The 20784-nt window shown below is 39.0% G+C and overlaps 1 pseudogene; it reads left to right on the forward strand.

The window, feature by feature from the left end:
* Window positions 1-3128: 3128 nt before the first annotated feature.
* LOC114005663 (SIN3-HDAC complex-associated factor-like) lies at window positions 3129-6293 on the forward strand (annotated as a pseudogene).
* The last annotated feature ends 14491 nt before the right edge of the window (window positions 6294-20784 follow it).

A 20784-nucleotide genomic window follows, 5' to 3' on the forward strand; every position in this document is an offset into this window, starting at 1 on the left:
GAAACACCCCTGACTTCACCATAGCAAATCCAATGACAGTTTTGGATTCCTGTTTTTGTGAAACTTCTTGACAGCTCTCAGTTTTGATTTATAATTACAGAAGTTTTAAAAAGAGCTTGAGCTCTAGAAAGCAGGACTTTTATTTCACCAGGGTAGTCCCTCTGGATGGTATTACTCAAAGATACAAAAGTTTCAGTTTTAGCAAATTTATCTTTACACTCCTTCAAAGTAGGGACTTGCATAAAATTGCTTACGTGCTATGTGAACAAGATGCTTATGAAACAAAAATGAATTTATGTTAGATCTGGGCCTCCATCTCCAAGATACCTCATTATGTATATGCAAAAACTCCGAAGTCTAGAATAATCTGAAACCTGAAAAACTTCTGGACCTAGGAATTGTGGATAAGGATATTCAACCTGTCCATTAGTTAATGTTTATTTATACATGCTGAGAGAATCAAAGGGAAATTCCTTGCCAATCGATTTCATTTGAAATGTAAGTAACAAGTCAATCATGGACAGTGAGGACTTACCTGGCAGTGGGGTCATGACCGTTACCAGTCAGAAATGAACGGGGCGTTCAGAATCTGTGCCATCTGAGACAGAGCTGAAGAGGTCTGGGCGGGATGGGGTGGGGTGGGGGAGTCACAACTGCATACCTTTCACTTTGTCTGTTCTCTTGCCAAGGTACTTCTTTCACTTGTGTCCCATTTCTCCCCTCCCACCACCAAGCCTTTCATAGTTACAATTCATAGAAAAGATCAGACTTCTTCAATACTTTTTATTATTTATTATTATTATATTTAATTTGTTATAGGACACACGTGCTCACTGGAGAGACACACCAAGAGAAAAGTAAAATGAGGAAGCAAGCCGCTAGGTCTGGGATTTGAACCATGGTTAAGTATGGTTAACCAAGCACCTTAACCACCATGCAACCTTTTGGCCCCAAGATCAGTCTTATAATTTTGCTAGTTCACTAGAGGTGACATGCAGCTTCTAAGACATAGATGTTCAAATCATTAGCTGTAGTAAACAAGATTGCTTTTACTCTTATACAAACTGTTTTAGTTTTTTACTAATAAAAGCATTCACAAGGGAGGAGCCAATGGGTGTGGGGGGAACAGGCGCAGTGGGGTATCACTACGGTGTGTTCCCAGGGTAGCCTCACCTTTCCTTAGGGGCCTTCACAGAAGATTGGATTTAATAACAGTGTATGGGTCCACACATCTAGACTGGCCTTGACCTTCTGTGCAGGCTGTGATATTGTCCAAAGAATATGATTAAAAAAAATTTATCCTGTTGCTGAGAAATACAGGCACTTGTCTCTCTATAACAGGGATTAACAACTAGAGTTTTACCTCTCGTCCACCCTAAAACTCACAAGAATCTTGAAAACAATTTTCCATCTTTATCAAACTGAGGGTAAAATTCCCACTTTCCCCATTCTAGGAGGATGGTAGAATACTGTTCATCTTGCCAAGCTAAAGAGAAGAATCATCTCTGCAGTTTCTCCAAGAGAAACATAACCTTTCATCACACTGGTGAGGCTGAACCGTGAGAACTTACTGTACATCTGCAGCTGGTTGGCCAGGAAGGAGGCAGGAGTCTCAGATGTAAGACAGTTTTCTTTTGGGTCTTGGGACTGCCGTTGACTCATTGCAGCTGGGACCGCAATTGTAGATGGAGCTCTGAGATGTTCCCTTCTGCCCTGGGATCAGACGAAGGCCTGATGGATACGGCCACGCTGATGTTTGTGGCAGAGGGACAGAGCCAGAGACTGGGGAGAAGAAACCCAAACACATGATGAGGTAAAAGCGAGTGAAATCACATAGGCTTCCTCAGGAATGAGGGGTGATAGTACCTGTAAACCTTAACTTACAGTGGAGAAGAAGTTGAACAGCACCCCGCAACGTCTGAACGTCTTTAGGACAAAAGCAAGGTTCAAGAGCCAGAGCTCAGAGCCGAGGCACTGACTGTGGCTCAGACCTCAACAGAAGTGAGGGAGTGAGGCTCGGGGCGCTAGGCAACACAACGGAAGGTGGGGGGTGTCATGGAATCTTAGGAGCCCACCGCCCAATTGTCCGGTCCCTGCTGATCACCAAGCCACCAGCGATAGGGACCAGACCTGAGTAGCCACTCTCAATAGGGATATACGCTTGTGTCCATTCTACAAAACGTTCCCTTTCCCAGAACTCGTCAGCTTAGTTCTCATGGCTTACTTTGTGTGTGTAAAAAATCATGAAGGAAAAGCGTTTCAATTTTATTTTCTTATTGGCCATCAAACAGTCACCCCACCATTTCATGAACATGAAGTAGATCTTTTTTTTCAAAGTCATAACTCACTTCTGGTATTCTTACATGCAAGAATACCAATAAAAGAAAACACATTCTAAAAATTAGAATTTTCTAAATGAAAGCAATATAATAGGAACAAAATATATATAGTGTGTGAGAAATATTTGGCTTTTGATCTGTAATGTATTCCTTATTGCCTACAATTAACCTAAATATGTTAGAACTAACCTGAACACTGTGGTCTAACTAGTGCTCTTTAACAAAGCAATAGCACACGAGAATGCTTTTCCTTTTGCTTTGAGATATTTGAGATTCACACATTTGTTCAAGTACAAAGATTCTGTCCTCACAGTAGAGCTACAGATCTTGTTATTCTCTTAATAACTTGAGGAGTACCATATGGAATTTTAAAATTGTTGATCCTCTAAATAAAATTTTTCAGTTGTAGGTTTTTAATAAGTCATGATGGAAATAAAATTTACCCTCAACTCTACTTCTCCAGGAACAAAGAGCTATTAACGTATAGAAAATCAAGTTTGGGGGCCAGCAGGTGATGTGGTGGTTAAGGTTGCAAGATTCCCACATGGTCCATTCTCTTACTTTTTCAGTGTAAGCATAGGAGTTGGTTTAAGTCTTTCCACCTTGGAGATTGGAGCTAACATTTGAGAATAAAATACTGATTTTCAGAATTCAGTGATTATGACCAGCATTTAGTTCGACGAGGGAGAGGACCATGAAGTCTGGAAAGCATCTCACGTTAGCAAGAACAGAGAACATCACGATACCTTTAGCAAACATAAACTGACTAGTCACAGTAAACTTGCCTCTATGTTTTCAGCTGGCCAAGACATAAGTCAGTGGCTCCCGCTTTCAGCAATTCCTCTGGGGACCCTGGTTCTGTTGGCTGCTTTACGTGATGTGGAGCCTGGTGTCATCTGTGCTCTGAAAGGTCAGGCATCCTTGTCCTAGGAAAGTCACCCAGCTGTTGGAAATAACCAGAATGTGGGCCAGGACAATAACCAAGGCCATCCCCCACGAGTATTGGCTACTTCCTCCGAGCAATCCATAAACAATGTACTTCTCTAGACTTGCTGGTACTAGACAGAGTGACCTGTGAATGTTGGGGTCATGTTTTCTTCATCTCTGTATTTGGTATTTCTAGTTCAGAGCCAACCAGTGAGGAGGCTTGCAGCGGTGCTCATTCAATGAATGGATAAGTGATAGCAAACCTCCATTCGTTCTAGCTGTACCTCTACCCCAAATGTCCTGAAAAGGATGTGTCCTTGCTCCTAAGGTCCAGTAAGGCCTCTTCCTAAAAGACCAGCCTGTCCTATACTACCCACAGCCTACAACATTGCCCTGCAGGAGCTCTGTGAAGAGGAATTTCTCAGGGATTTCTCTGGGGTTTTCCTTGTCATTAGAAAGAGATATCCTGCTAGATAAGGCAGTAGGAAGGACAGAATGCCTGCACTCTGCACCTCAGGAACACTCTTGTGCTTTTGGAAAGAATACTGCTCAGAAAGATAGATGTTGGGTTTTCACAAGCTCAAGATTTACTAAAGTATAAAAGACTGCTGAATTTGCAGAGCAAAGTCCTCCAGTTCTCGATTCACTGATGCTAAACAGTACAGAAATGACTTCCAGAACTGTTTGGATTGCATGAAACACATTCAGGAGACATACGCAAAGCATGTGTCTTGCTTGTGAAAAGACAAAGTGCTGGGATGAGCAGTTAGCATAATGGCTATGTCACTGAACTCCTATGTTGTCAACCACGGTTCAAGTCCTGGACTCGGTCGCTTAAACTCATGCCAAGCACGTGTGCGTGCTTGCCCAAGATCCCAAGAGGAGAATGGAGGAGAAGGGCAGGACCTGGTCTAAAGACTACATTGAAGTGGGACCAGCAGTTGGCATAATTGCTATGTCTCTGGATTCCCATGTGGTCGACCGTGGTTTGAGTCTCATACCTGGTGACTTTTAAGGTTGCAAGATTCCCACATGGTCCATTCTCTTACTTTTTCAGTGTAAGCATAGGAGTTGGTTTAAGTCTTTCCACCTTGGAGATTGGAGCTAACATTTGAGAATAAAATACTGATTTTCAGAATTCAGTGATTATGACCAGCATTTAGTTCGACGAGGGAGAGGACCATGAAGTCTGGAAAGCATCTCACGTTAGCAAGAACAGAGAACATCACGATACCTTTAGCAAACATAAACTGACTAGTCACAGTAAACTTGCCTCTATGTTTTCAGCTGGCCAAGACATAAGTCAGTGGCTCCCGCTTTCAGCAATTCCTCTGGGGACCCTGGTTCTGTTGGCTGCTTTACGTGATGTGGAGCCTGGTGTCATCTGTGCTCTGAAAGGTCAGGCATCCTTGTCCTAGGAAAGTCACCCAGCTGTTGGAAATAACCAGAATGTGGGCCAGGACAATAACCAAGGCCATCCCCCACGAGTATTGGCTACTTCCTCCGAGCAATCCATAAACAATGTACTTCTCTAGACTTGCTGGTACTAGACAGAGTGACCTGTGAATGTTGGGGTCATGTTTTCTTCATCTCTGTATTTGGTATTTCTAGTTCAGAGCCAACCAGTGAGGAGGCTTGCAGCGGTGCTCATTCAATGAATGGATAAGTGATAGCAAACCTCCATTCGTTCTAGCTGTACCTCTACCCCAAATGTCCTGAAAAGGATGTGTCCTTGCTCCTAAGGTCCAGTAAGGCCTCTTCCTAAAAGACCAGCCTGTCCTATACTACCCACAGCCTACAACATTGCCCTGCAGGAGCTCTGTGAAGAGGAATTTCTCAGGGATTTCTCTGGGGTTTTCCTTGTCATTAGAAAGAGATATCCTGCTAGATAAGGCAGTAGGAAGGACAGAATGCCTGCACTCTGCACCTCAGGAACACTCTTGTGCTTTTGGAAAGAATACTGCTCAGAAAGATAGATGTTGGGTTTTCACAAGCTCAAGATTTACTAAAGTATAAAAGACTGCTGAATTTGCAGAGCAAAGTCCTCCAGTTCTCGATTCACTGATGCTAAACAGTACAGAAATGACTTCCAGAACTGTTTGGATTGCATGAAACACATTCAGGAGACATACGCAAAGCATGTGTCTTGCTTGTGAAAAGACAAAGTGCTGGGATGAGCAGTTAGCATAATGGCTATGTCACTGAACTCCTATGTTGTCAACCACGGTTCAAGTCCTGGACTCGGTCGCTTAAACTCATGCCAAGCACGTGTGCGTGCTTGCCCAAGATCCCAAGAGGAGAATGGAGGAGAAGGGCAGGACCTGGTCTAAAGACTACATTGAAGTGGGACCAGCAGTTGGCATAATTGCTATGTCTCTGGATTCCCATGTGGTCGACCGTGGTTTGAGTCTCATACCTGGTGACTTAAACTCATGCTAGGCGCATATGTGTGTGTGCCCAAGATCCTGAGAACAGAATGGAGGAGAAGCTTTTGAGGTGTGGCTATCCCTCTCAGGGGGTGATTTCTCTCTTTCTCTCTGTCTCTGTCTTGCCCAAAGGGCAAGCACACGTACCCTATAGCAAAAACCTCTCCCCCAAAAAATAAATAAATAAAAGACTACGTAAAAGCCAAAGAAAGTCAAAACTCTATCTGGAAACAGGATAAAAGCAACCAAGCCAGTAAACTGCAGAGGAATGTATACGTCACAGCTCAGAGGCTCACAGTAGCACCTCTGATGCTCACGGTGCCTCCCCCGCACGGTCTGCTTGTGACAGGAACCGGTCAGATGATGGCTGTCATACTGAGATGGCTTCTGGCTCCACCAGAACACCAGTTTCTTCATTTTTAGAACTTACATACTGGAAAAGACAGAAAATATGTTGCCGAACTATCTACGAAGGATGCTTTGGGGAAGCCCTCTTCGACACACATCAATTGAAGCCTTGCTGCAGCAATAAGAAAGCCGCTGCAGAGAAGCCTGAGGGGCAGGCCCAGAGCCTCTACCCATTTCCGCTCAGGAGCACTGACTGAGGTAGATGTAGAAGGGGAAAACAAATTATTAAAATTTTAAGAAGACCACAAAGCAACAAACCGACCCTCCTATTTTTAACTTGGATGCCTACTATTCTGCCAAAAGACAATTTCTGTAATAGTTTTGAATGGATTCTTTCCCCACTTGGTACAACAAACTCTGAAGTCAGTGTCTAGCTTATTAAAAGAAAAAGAGGTGTACATAATATTTAAGATGCTGAGTACTTCCAAGGAGAGCTGAATGCTGCAGTAAAGTGCTCTTTAAGACTTTTTCTTTTTCCTAAATCTTCTTCTAATGAACAAAACTAGGGGAATTTCAGGGCACAGAGATGGGATTTGTTGTTTGATTAACCACCGTATGTAGTTTTAGTTCTATATTGAGAAGCAGTGGTTGCGGCATTTTTAAGTTGGCTGGCTACTCTTGTTTTCCCTCAAAATAACATAGTTATTATAACTCAGTAACATGGCTTTGCCCCTAGAGGTAGCTGTTAGTAATTTTGGAATATTAAGATCTTGCCAAAGTTCTGACGATTTAAACTTCTACTGCTTATTATTAAGCTGGGTAGACAGCTTTCTGGTACAAATACCTGAAAGGAGAAAGTAAATTCCAAATAAACAGAGAGGTAACTTGACTGTATATGTTGTATCCTGTGTCACCTCCCTTCATATTAATATTTGATAAAAGATGGGAATATATGAAACTCCTAAATTGGAATCAAAACTACTCTTGGGGAAATGGCAAGACAAGAGGGGCGAGGTCCTGTGGAATAGAACCAAACATTCCCATAAAGCGGGGAACACACTCTAGAAAAAATGTTAAGCTATCTGGAAAATAAAGTGTGCAAGTGTTCAGGATGGCACAGAACAAAGGTTAAAGCTTCTGGGGACACATTTCTTAGAGGGCTGGCCGAGTGTGTAAATCAAATTTCATGTGTTATGTGAACTGTTGGGTGACTTCACTGAAAATCTGCACAATTCAGTCTGGCTCTGGATCTCTTCAGTTGACCTTTGTGAAGGTTTTCTCTGGGTAGAGTGGATGTTGGACTTAACCCATGGGGGGTTTCTGTTCCTCCCACCCTCACATTTAAAGTAAGATTGACTTAAAAAAAAAAAGGTATATGAATATTAAGTGGGTTGCTCTTGGCTTGGCTTCTTTTAGTTCGTGAAGGGTACACCTGGAAACTAGGATTATTCTCCCGGTTCCTTCTCCCCTTCCCCCTACCCTCAGCACTACAAAATCTACTCCAAAATTTAGAAAGATGCAATATTTCACCAGATGCCTAAAGAGTAATGAAAAGTCGAAGAAATAGGACAAAGCAAGAAATATTTCTCCCTCAAAAGAACACAAGAAATCATAGAAATGTAAGGAAAAGAATTCAGAATATTCATTATAGCAAAACTCAATAAAATGCATGAGAAAATAGACAATCAGTTCCAGGAGATATGAAAGTCATTCCAAAGCTTGAAGAAGTAATTCCAGAGAGAGACATCTTAGAAAAGAATCAAATTACTGGAGATGAAGAATGCACTACAACAAATCAAAATTTTCCTCAAAGTGTTAACACCAGGTTACACCACGCAGAAGACCCTCTGACCTAAAAGAAAGAAATCTCTGACATAGTCCAAGCTGCCAAGAAAAAGGAAAATAAAAACAAAAACAAAACAACAAACAGAAACAAGTAAAAGAACAAAACAAAACAAAAAAACTCCCCTCCAAAATGTGAACAACATATGGGAAATTCTAGACACTATTAAATGGCTGAATATCGACATAATGGGTATACTAGAAGGTTAAGAAATGGCTAGAGGCATAGAAAAAAATTTCTCATTAATCACTATTTGTAAACTTTGCAAATCTAGACCAACACAGACCACCTCATCCAGAAAATACAAAGAATGCCAAAGAGAATCTACATAAGAAAATCCTCTCCAGGGCATATCATCGCCAAATTGGTAAAACTCAAAGACAAAGACAGTATTCTGAAAAGGCAAGAGAGATATCAAGATACTTATAAAGGTTACCTCATGAAACTATCATCGAACATATCGAATGAAACAATTCAAGCAAGATAAGAATAAGAAGACATATATAAACTCTGAAATACATTTTAAAAATAAGAAAAATAAGAATAAAATTTTGAAGAAAGAAAAAAAATTATGTAAGAATGCTACACATGGAAAGATTATCCTTCAAATGAGATGGAGAAATAAAATAGTTTCTAGTAAAATAAAATCTAATAGAGTTTACTAACATTATACCAGCCATTTAAGAAGTACTTAAGGGCATCTAAACACCTCTCCCAGTGAAGGGCCTTGCCTGATGGCAGGCTGCCTGCAGCTGGAGGGCTTAACAGCTGGCACCCCTGGCTCATCCCCCTTCCACTTGCCTTTGATCTCTCAGGGCTTTAGTGATTGGTATAGTGTGAGGTGCAATCTCTACTATGTTACTGAGTTGAAGTTCAGCAGCTCAGTTTCAGGCACCCCCATTCTCTAGAAACAAGGAAGACTTTGGTTCACACAGGACCAGTGACAACAGTGCATGGTGCTGGTGAGCAGTGGGGAGGCAGAGCAGAAGAGAGCTTGCCAGTTGCCTACTCCTGCACACTTTGAATGCTTCATTAGATTACGCAGAAGATCAAATCTCAAATGTAGAAGACAAAACCTCTGACCTCAAAAGAAGTATCAAAAACATTGAGAAAACAACCAAGAAAAATGAGGATAATATACGAAAAATACTAGATACCATAAAGTTCCCCAAATCCAGATAATTGTATCCCAGAAGAGGAAAAAAGTAATAAGGACAATGATCATTTATTTCATGAAATAATTGAAGAAAACTTCCCAAACCTAGAGAGACATTCAAATATCCAGACCCAAGAAATACATAGGACTCCACATAGAATCAACCCAAGAAGATTCTCTTTAAGGCACATCATAGCCAGATTGGCCAAAACCATAGACAAAGACAAGATACTAAAATTGGCAAGAGGGAAATGTCAAGTTACTTACAAATGACATCCCATTAGGCTAACATTATTCCTCTCGTTAGAAACACTGCAAGCAAGAAAAGAATGGTGAAAAATACTCAAAGTTTTAAATGAAAAACAATTCCAACCAAGAAAATTATTCCCAGCAAGATTATCCTACATATGGGAAAAAAAGATAAAAACATTCTAGGATAAACAAAACCTGAAAGATTTTACCAACTCCAGGTGACCTCTTCAAGAGGTTTGGAAGGAAGTGCTATACCAGAAAACTGAAAAGTCAGACAAATGGACAGTTATAAGAGAACAAAAAACAAGCAGAAAAATGGCTCACTTAATGATAGAAACAGGACTGGAAAAATCGATAGTAACATTGAATGTTAATGGTGAAATTCTCCAATTAAGAGGCATGGACTGGGAACCAGGAGTTAGTGTAATGGCTATGTCGCTGGACTCCCATGTAGTAGACCGCGGTTCGCGTCCCGGACCTGGTGGCTTAAAACTCACTCCAGGTGTGTGTGTGCATGCGTGCCCAAGATCCCGAGAGGAGAATGGAGGAGAAGGGATTGCGGCATGGCCATCCCCCCTGGGGGGTGATTTCTCGCTTTCTGTCTCTCTGTCTCTCTCTGTCGAGCGCACACGCTCTGTAGCAAAAACCTACCAAAAAAAAAGAAAAACTGGATCAAGACAAAGCTGTCCACTTTTCAACTCCTTTTCAATATACTGCTAGCAGTCCTAGCCAACACAATCAGACAAGAGAATAAAATATCAGGCATCCAAACAGGAAAAGAAGAAGCTAAATTGTCACTATTTGCAGAAAACATGATTATATAGAGAAAATACAAAATAACCTATGAAAATCTCCTAGAAGTGATAAGTGAATTCCGTAAAGTGGCAGGATACAAATTTAATATACAAAAGTTTATGGCATTTTCACTTACCAACAATGAACAAACAGGTAATATTGAAGAAAGCAATTTCATTTATAGTAGCTGCAATGAATGAATGTATGAGTAAATAAATAAATAAATCTTAGGAATAAACCTAAACAAAGAAGTGAAAGATCTCTACAAAGAGAAGCATGAAAAACTGAAAAAGAAATTCAGTGTGACAAACACACACACACACACACAGAAAGGCATTTCATGTTTTTAGATTAGACAAATCAATGTAATCAAAATGTCAATTTTACATAAATTCAATGCAATTGTGATCAGATTACTGGTGACATTCTTCACAGAAACAGAAAAAAACAATCATGAAATTGTCTGGAATCATAAAAGGTCCTTTATCATACGGCAATTCTATCCTAAAAGAATGAAGTAGGAGGCATCTTACTACCCAGCCCCACATTATATTACAAAGCTGTGATAATCAAAGCAGTATGGTAGTGGCACAAAAAAAACACATAGACTTACAGAATAGAGAATCCAGAAATGGACCCCAAAACATTCAACCAACTATTTTTTTAATTTTTTTAAAAAAAGGACATAAGATATTTTAGTGGGGAAAAGAAAGTGTCTTCTGAAAATGGTGATGGAAGAATGGGACATCCAGGCACAGGAAAATGAACCTGAATCCCTGGCTCTCACTAATAGAAATCAATTCGACATGGATTAAAGATATAAATGTAAAACCTCAAACTACAAAACTACTGGTTGAAATCACAGGGGAAATACTTGAAGGTATTAGAGTAGACAAAAATGTCTTAAGACCCTAAAGTACAGGTAATAGTCCCCAAAATAGAAAAATGGGATAACACCAAGTTAAAAAGCTTCCACTAAGCAAAGGAAACAATAATTAGAGTGAAGAGACAATCTTTAGAATGGAGAAAATATTTACAAACTATGCTACAGAAAAGGAACTGACAACTGAAAATGGGCAAATGAGTTGAACAGACAATTCTCTAAAGAAGAGAGATGAATGACCAGATGGTACAAGAAAAAATGTTCACTATCTCTTTTATCATAAGGTAAATGCAAAGAAAAAGCACAATGAGATACCATTTAACTAGTCAAAATAGCAATGATTAAAAAAAAAAGAAGAAAGAATGTCAAGTACTAGTGCGACTGGGGAAAGAAGGAACGCTCCAACTATGTTGGTGGGAATGTAAATTAGTATAGCCACTATGGATAACAATATGGAGGTTTATAAATCAATCAATCAATCAATCAATCCCTCCCCACACACACACACGCACACACAAATTATGACCCAGTAATCCCATTCCTTGGTATTTACCAAAAGGATAAGAAAACAGTCAGAAAGACACTTGCATATCTATATTTATTGCTACATTACTCATAATTGCTATGACATGGAATCAACCTAAATATCCAAGAACTGATGACTGGATTGAAAAAAATATAGCACATACACAGTACAGAATACTAACCAGCAATAAAAATACAATGAGACCCTTCCATATGATACAAAGAGGACGGATATAGAAAATTTAAGGTTAAGAAAAGCAAAGTCAGATGATGAAGGATAAAATATTGTATATCCCTGCTCATTATATACTGGATGTTGGCATTTTGTGGCAGAAATTGAAATATTCAAAGATTCAAAGAATTAGGAGGGTAAGAGTAGACACCAGAGACTGTAGAGGTGGGGATGGGTTGTAAGGGATGGGAAGGAGGTGCCCAGGAGCAAAAACCAGAAATATTTAACAAACCCAAAAAAGTAAAGTTCTCTGTTGAAAATGATACATATCTTTGATTTTGATTACCATGAATTGCACATATGCCTTGAAGAAACACATTTCACACTATAAAGATGTGCAGCAATTAAAAATAAATAAAAAATCATAAAATGAAGAAAAAGAAAAATATTAGGAGGGTAGTTCCTGGAACAAAAATTTTAACACATTTTTATAGGCCTATTATTTATACTTGATGTTCAAGTATTAGCTGATATAATGGGACCAAGAAAACCGAAGAAGCCAATAATACATACAATTACAAAGAAAATGTATTCAGGTAATCATCTGTAAAACATGATGCTTCTATTCCAGAGTTTATTTTCCAGAGAGCAGGGACTCTGGCATGTTTACCCTGTGTTCCCATTTTCTCCATAAGAGTCTGCCAGTTAAAGGATTCGTTACATATTGTCAAATGAATAAGCAACAATCACCAGGAATAACTCATTTTACCCATGCCTTCTATTCTCTACCACTTTAGCAACTATGTCCTATCCTTAGTCAAAGATGAAACAATAAAAACACAATAATGGGAGGACCAGGTAGTGGTACAGTGATGGTGTGATTGGACCCCCATGTGATGAGTTGGATTCCCATCCTGGGGCTCCCTGAGTATGCTGGGTACCTGAGCATGTACCTGTAATCCTGGCTGCCTGAGACTCGGGGTGGTTCACAGCATGAGCACTGTGTTGTGGGGATGCCTGTCTTTCTGTCTCTGTTCCATTCCCATTTTGGAAGAAATAAACTTTTAAAAGAAAAAAGTAATATTAATAAATAGAACAAAGCTTGAGCAAAGATTGGCTAAGATTTACATGCTAGCTGCACACTTGCCCAAATTAGAGAAGCAGAGAATTTTATTACGCTTCTTGAGCCTATTCTCTTCGTACATAAAATAGACAATGTTGCATTAACCACTGGAGTGTTCAGTGATTACATGAAGCAACATGTGACAGAGAAAGCTCCTAATTATTTCTAGAAAAAAGAACTAAAAATTGTGATCTTCACATTCACTGGGATATTTGTTAAAATCTCTGGCGGCCAAGATGCATTTGGCATGAGGCTGAAACTAAAAACTGACTCTCTGAAGACACATTCATCATTGACCATACTTCTCCTTTTGTCTACTATAGTTACTTAGGAGCTCTGTGACTGGTGTTGTTTTTTTTTTAATTTTAATTTTTATTATCATCATAATCTTCTTTATATTACATTGGATTACATAAAACTTTATAGTGTATTACATTGCTTTTTCAAAAGGGAATGCCATGCATGTCAGTCAATACAGAGACATTAATCTCTCTGCTTCATCATTCAATAACTTTTCTATGTTTTTCCCAATCATTATTATTATTATTCCAATTAGTTTTTAAAACAATCACTATTTCTCATTTTGCTTGTAAAAAGACCTTACCCATCATGAAATACTTCTCAGACCAATCCGGTTGAGAATACTATACATGTATCAGGTAATATAAGCAAGGGAAATCGGATTCTGCGAGTTGGTATCATTCATGATGATATATTTCCCTGTGCTTTCACTTTTTCTAAAAATGGGTATCTACTATTGAAGTATCATCCTGTTCTACTACTACCAAACGGGACGGTTCTACTCCATTGTCTACTACTTTGTCTAACCAAAATGAAGGCAATGGTGATTTCTCAAAATTTTCAGCAAAGTTTTGGAATACTTAATAGTCCAAATACTTAATACTTAATAGCACTATGAAACTGATTGACTAAAGGATATAGAAACTCAGTAAATAGGTGTAAATGCCAGATATAGTGTGTGAGAAAAGGTAGAGTCTGAGGAAGGACATTTGGAAGAAAAATAGAGAGGCAAAGCATCAAATGGGACAAAGAATTGTGGTATTATCTGTTGAAGATACTTTCATAGTTTTACCAACTAGAATAGGGAGAAATGTTCACATGTTGAAATATTCAGTTTGTAAGCTAAATAATGTGATTAAATGTAAAATAGAAATGAAATTAAAAAATGTAAAAAAGAAGAAATATTTTACAGAACACTTTGGAAAACTGTACATGAATATTAACCAAAGAATAATATATGCTAACTCAGTAGAATGGATTTTTTTTTTTATGAGAATTCAGGCATTGATGAGAGAGTTGAGAGTAACTCTGGACAAATTATTTGTTTCTATCCCTTTTGCCTGGAATACAGCAAATTCTCAATAAATATTTATTAATTCAATGAATAGAAATGTAATGAAAATGTAAAAGGGATGGCAATGCCATTGAAATTTTTCTTCACTTTCAGTAAGCAGTGCTTGCCAAAGTCACTACAGGAGGCCTGAAAAGAGAAATTGAGGAAACTGAGGTTTTCTGGGCCTGAGTCCAAAGGAAAAGCTAGGTGAACAACAAGAAAGACAGGTTATAAGGCCCCAGAGGCAAGATATGTGCACAGCACAGCTGGAGCACCACTCACCATTCACTCCAGACTTCACCGCTGCTAACAGGAGAACTCTGAACAAGATATTTCATCTCTCTGCACCTCAGCTTGCTCATGTATAAAATGAAGAATAAAAATTGTACTGGTTCTCAAGTGTTGTAAGTATTAAATAAGTTAATATCTGTAAATCAAAGCAGGGCTCAACGCACTGGAAGTGTGTATAGGTTAGCTGCTGCCTTAGTCCATGAAGGCTGCTGTAACAAACACCATAGACTGGGAGGTTTATAAACAAAAGGTCCAAGATTAAGATGCTGCACATTCAGTGTCTGGTAGCGACCTGCTTCTGGGCTCATAGGTGGTGCCTTCTCACTGAGTCCTCACAGGGCAGGCAAAAGAGCTCTTTGATGCTTTAGGCAAGAGCACTAATCCCAATCATGAGGACCCTGCCCTCGTGACCTCATCACCTCCCAAAGACCCCACTCCCTAATATAATCACCCTGGGGGTTAGGATGTAAACACGGGGATTCGGGTGATACACAAACATTCACACTGTGCCATCTGCCATTATTATTGCTGCTACTGAAAACCAGCTACCACGGTCCTTTTCTCACCCTGTAGCTACCGGTCTAGCACTTTTACATGAAGATTAGGAAGAAGCACAGCAAAGAGAATGAACAAAATATCTTTCATTTGGGTAAATACCCATTTATTCAGCTAATAATGATTCAACATCTGTCTTTTGAAGGACGTGTGAATACCACGTTTTGGGCAAAGTTACTCAACCTTTCCTATTAAGACATAGTGAAGAGTGCTTTATACTGAGGGTATAAATCGTAGAGCGCACAGAGCCATATCCTACCACACTTGGTATGTGGGAGTTGCTCAACAAATGTGTTTACATTGTCTGCGTTCCCAGGCGGGTGTATGATATTAAAGGTGATTGAAATAGGGTTCCTAGTGTGAGAACTTACCTTCACACTGGCCTCTTTTCCTCCCTCTCCCCCAATTCCCTTCATCGTGTGACGTCCCTGCACCGCACTTTTGTGTATATTGCTTGCATTGTATTTCATTATATTGCTTTTTTCCCTGCTTTTGTACAATTACATCATCATATATTAGCCATTGGTGTTTGAATTCCTACACTTAAACAATAGTCTAATTATTAAGACATGATATCCTCAGATGGAATAGAATTTCATAAAATTTGTACATACACATTCCTGAACTTCATTGATAACAAAAAAGATGCTTCCAAAGGTACATGATCCACAAGGCCTCAGCCTCATCATCCAGATCCTTCCTAGACAGTCATGTTAATGTTAAAAAACATAAATAATTGAATCTTTTTAGTCCTGAACCGCACCAGCTTGACTACAACAAAGAACACCCCGAGCCACATAAAAAAATGAAAAGATTGGGACCAGCAATCGTCATAATGGCTGTGTCGCTGGACTCCCATCTACTGGACCATGGTTGTGTCCTGGATCCGGTGGCTTAAACTCACGCCGAGTGCATATGCGGGCATGCCCAAGATCCCAAGAGGAAAATGGCGGAGAAGGGATTGTGGCGTGGCCATCCCCCAGGGGGATGCTTTCTCGCTTTCTGTCTCTCTGTCTCTCTGTCTTTCTGGCGAGCTCACCCACCCTATAGCAAAAACCTCTCAAAAAAAAAAAAAAGAGAGAGTGATTATTAACATGGTTTGAAGCTAAAGACAAAGTAATAGAATTTCAAAATGAAGCTAAAAAAAAAATTAACCTGTAACTGATCTCAGGAAAAGGATAGATAGAAAATAAATTTTTAAGTATTAATGGTAAAATTTTCCAAATTTTCTGAAATCTATAGACACAGATCCAAGAAGCTCAGTAAACTCGAAGCAAAGGGAACAGAAAAACTGCCTCCAAGCTACACCATAATTAAATTGTTTAAAACCAATGATAAAGAGACAATCTTGGGTCCAGCAGGTGGTATGGTGGTTAAGACAGTGGACTCCCACATGACTGCAGTTTGATTCCCGGACCTGGTGGCTTGCTTTCTTGCTTTCCCTCCCTCTCCCTCTCTGGTCAGATTAAAAAATAATAATAAATAAAAATTTAAAAGAAATCTCTGGCAACCAAGGTCAAGAAACTACATTTCAGACAATGATCCCAAAAGATTTTCATGCGAGAAAAAAGGCCATCATTGAACAAAAAGCCTGGAATCAAGTACTCAACCCTAGTGATGAGAAAATCTCTGCTCATGCAGCTAGGGCAGAGCTGGTCTCTTGTCCGTGGTGGCCTTCCTATGGGAGCTTTTCCATGTAAGGATGCCCCACCCGATATTATTGGACATGAGGAGGAACTTTCTTCCCCAGTCGGGGCCTTCAGCTCTTCCATTCACTGTTAGGTTTTCCCCTTTGCTTTAATTGGTGGAGGATTTGGTCCTCCGTTCAGATCATTTCATCAGGAAGGTTTCTGTTATTTTCCTCTTCTACTGGAGATAGGGAGTGAAGAGATCGGTTGTGTATTTCTACATCAGTTGTAGGTTTCTCCTATGCCTCCCAAGTGAGCAGAAAGACATCGGGTATGGCAGAATCCAGGTCGAAGGGAAGGATCTCAGATGAACATGAGATCAGGAGGGCAGCCCTCTCAGCAACCTATTAAGTGGAGGACGTTGCCATGAGGAAGAAGAGGAAGATGCAAAGAAATATGAAAAGAAAGAAAAAAAGATGAACTTAGAATGCAAGTCATTGAGGAGCCGAAGTTCAGAAGTGAAGCCCGGGTCACAGAATAGTTCCGGTTTTGGAACCTAATCAATAAACTCCTGTTGAATGTTTTCTAGCTTGATTTCAAAAGTGTTTTGGGTTGGTGACTTCTTTTTGTCTTCTCTTTATTCCCTTTTTGAACTGGCATCTCTAAAATTGTTATCCCATGTGTGTCCCATCATCGTACACTGAAAGCAGATAAGCAGTCTTTTTAGTTTCACTGACCCTTAGGGAGAGGAGAGTTTACCAAGGACACCCTCCCATGCCTCATTTATACCTCATGAACATGATGTAGATACAGTTTTCTATTCCTGAGCTCATGAGATTTATACGATTTTTTTATGTCCACACTGTCATACATGAGAATTTAGAATATAGGAATTACATGTATAAATTTGCACTTGAGATGTCTGTAAATGTCACGGTCCAGAGGTTGGAATTTGATTAGGAGAATTTTCAAAATGATCTCCAAATATGCCCCATCCAAATCCCTGGGACCCATGCATACAAGACATCACTTCTTTGATTATGATACTATAAGGCACAGATAAGTTCATGACAAAAAAGGGAAATTACAGACCAATATTGCTGATGAATATAGATGCAAAAATTCTCAGCAAGATACGTGCAAATTGTATCCAACAACATATAACAAAGATTATTCATCACAACCAGGTAGGCTTTATTCCAGGGATACAAGGGTGGTTCAACATATGCAAGACCATAAATATAATACACCATATTAACAGAAAGAAAGATAAAAACTATATGATCATTTCAATTGATGCAGAGAAAGCATTTGATAAAATACAACATCCTTTCATGTTTAAGACTCTCAATAAGATTGGTATAGAAGGGTAATTTTGCAACACAATAAAAGCCATACATGCATTTATCATCATCCAAAAAAAATTTAAAGCCATATATGAAAAACCTATAGCTAACATGATACTGAATGGGGAAAAGCTAAAACCTAAAAACTGGTACTTGACAAGGCTGCCCCCTTTCTCCACTGCTTTTTAATATGGTGCTGGAATCTTAGCTAATGCAATGAGAAAAAAGAACCATATAAAAGACATTCAAATAGGCAAAGTAGAGTTGACAATATCTTTATTTGCACATGACATGATGATATACTTAGAAGACCCAAAGGTTTCCATGAAAAAACTTCTCAAAGTAATAAATGAATACGGTAAAGTGGCAGGATACAAAATCAACATCCAAAAATCTATAGCATTTCTATATATGGCAACAAGTTGAATGAAATAATGCTGCAGAAAGGAATCTGTTTACCATAGCCATAAAATATATAAGATACCTAGGGATAAACCTAACTAAGGAAGTCAAACACCTTTACAAAGAAAACTATGAAAATCTTTAAAAAGACATTGGAAAGGACATTAAAAAGTGGAAGGATATCCCATGTGTCTGGATTGGACAAATTACTATGATCAAAATGGCAAATTCTACCCAAATTAATCTACATATTTAACATAATTCCAATCAAAATACCAGATATATTCTTCACCGATCTAGAAAAGACAATCATAGAATTTTTCTGGAATCATAAAAGACCTCATATTGCCAAAGCGTTCCTGCACAAGAAGAGTGGGTGGCATATCACTCCCTGACCCCAAGATATACTATAAAGCTGTGGTCATTAAATGGTATTGGCACAAAAACAGACAGGTGGACCAAAGGAATAGAATAGATACTCTAGAAATAAATCTCAAAGCTTACAGCCTGCTGATTTTTGACAAAGGATACCAGTCAATCCATTGGGAAAAGGAAAACCCCATTAGCAAATGGTGTTGGAAAAACTGGGTATCCACTTGCAGAAAGATGAAAATGAACCCCCATCTTTCACCATTAACAAAAATCAACTCAAAATAGATCAAAGATCTGAACCTGAGACCTCAAACTATAAAACTACTGGTGGAAAATATGGGGGAAACTCTGGGAAACATTGGGGTAGGCAAAGAGCTTCTTAAATAAGACTCCCAAAACACAGGCAATAATCCCTAAAATAGACAGGTGGGACTCTATCAGACTAAGAAGTTTCTGCATAGCAAAGGACACAGTAACAAGAGTGAATCGACAACCCTCAGAATGGGAAAATATTTTTGTTAAATATGCCTCAGACAAGTGACAGATAACCAGAATACACAGGAAACTCAAGCAGCTTATTTGAAAAAAAAAAAAAAGCCCAATTAAAAGATGGGAAAATGAGCTGAATAAAAAACTTTCTAAGGAAGACATACGAAAAGCTAAAAAGCAAATGAGGAAATGCTCAACATCCCTCATCATAAGGGAGATGCAAATTAAACCACAATGAGATACCACCTAACCCCTGTCAGAATGGCAAAGATTAAAAACATAAAAAGTGGTAAGTGTTGGCAGGGATGTAGTTAAAGGGAAACTCTCCAACACTCTTGGTGGGAATGTAAACTGTTTCAGCCACTGTGGAGAACAATATGGCGATTCCTCACAATCTAGAAATAGAATTACCATTTGATTCAGCAATTCCACTTCTGTGTATCTATCCAAAGGACAGGAGAATGCTCAGTCAGAAAAGCACTTGCACATCAACATTCATTGCAGCGTTATTCACAATTGGTAAGTCATAGAACCAACCCAGATGTCCACAAACTGATGAATGGATTGGAAAAGTGTGGTATATATACTCTATGGAATACTACTCAGCCATAAAAAATAACAAAACCCTGGCATTTGATAGAAAGTGGTCAGATATGGGGTGTCTATTGCTGAGTGAAGAAGCCAGGATATGAAAGAAAGATATTGTATGTATCCACTGAATATATACCAACTATCTGCACTTTATGGTAAAGATTGAAATATTGGAGGACATAAAAGCAGTGTAAATAGTTAGGGATGCTGAAGACAGTGTGGAACAGGGTTGGGGAAGGTACGAGTATAGAGAAGGATATCGAGAATATAAACAGAGAAGAATGACATTAGTGGGACACAGAAATGGTTTCTTGTTGATGATAACATGTATAGGATTCTTTTTATTTTTTTTTAAGAGGTTTTTGCTATAAGGCGCGTGCGCTCGCCAGAAAGACTGAGAGAGACAGAGAAACAGAAAACGAGAAATCACCCCACAGGGGGGATGGCCATGCCATAATCCCTTCTCCTCTATTCTCCTCTCAGGATCTTAGTCATGCACTCACATGTGCCCTGTGTGAGTTTAAGCCACAGGGTCTAGGACTCGAACTGCGGTCGACTACATGGGAGTTCAGCGACATAGCCATTATGCTAATTGCTGGTCCCACATGTATAGTATTCTCAACTGGACTGGTCTGAGAAGTATTTAATATTGGGTAAATTCTTATTACAAGCAAAATTATATACAGGGATTGAAAGTTTAAAAGAATAATGAGAATAAAAATAATAATCTGGGAAAAATGATGAAAAGCTATTTGATGATGATGTGGATAGTAATGTCTTTGTCTTGACTTATATGCATGGTAATTGTGCTGGATAAAGAAATGTAATACACTGGAAAGATAGATGTGATTTAATGTAATATAAAAAAAGATTGTGATAATAAATAAAATTTTTAAAAATTATGTCAGTTCTCCCAACTCTCAGAAAAGAATATCATCAGTCTCTTCAGTGAGCTTCCAAAGTAGCC

This window comes from Tupaia chinensis, unplaced genomic scaffold (assembly GCF_000334495.1).
Source record: "Tupaia chinensis unplaced genomic scaffold, TupChi_1.0 Scaffold144247_1, whole genome shotgun sequence".
Lineage (NCBI taxonomy): Eukaryota > Metazoa > Chordata > Mammalia > Scandentia > Tupaiidae > Tupaia > Tupaia belangeri.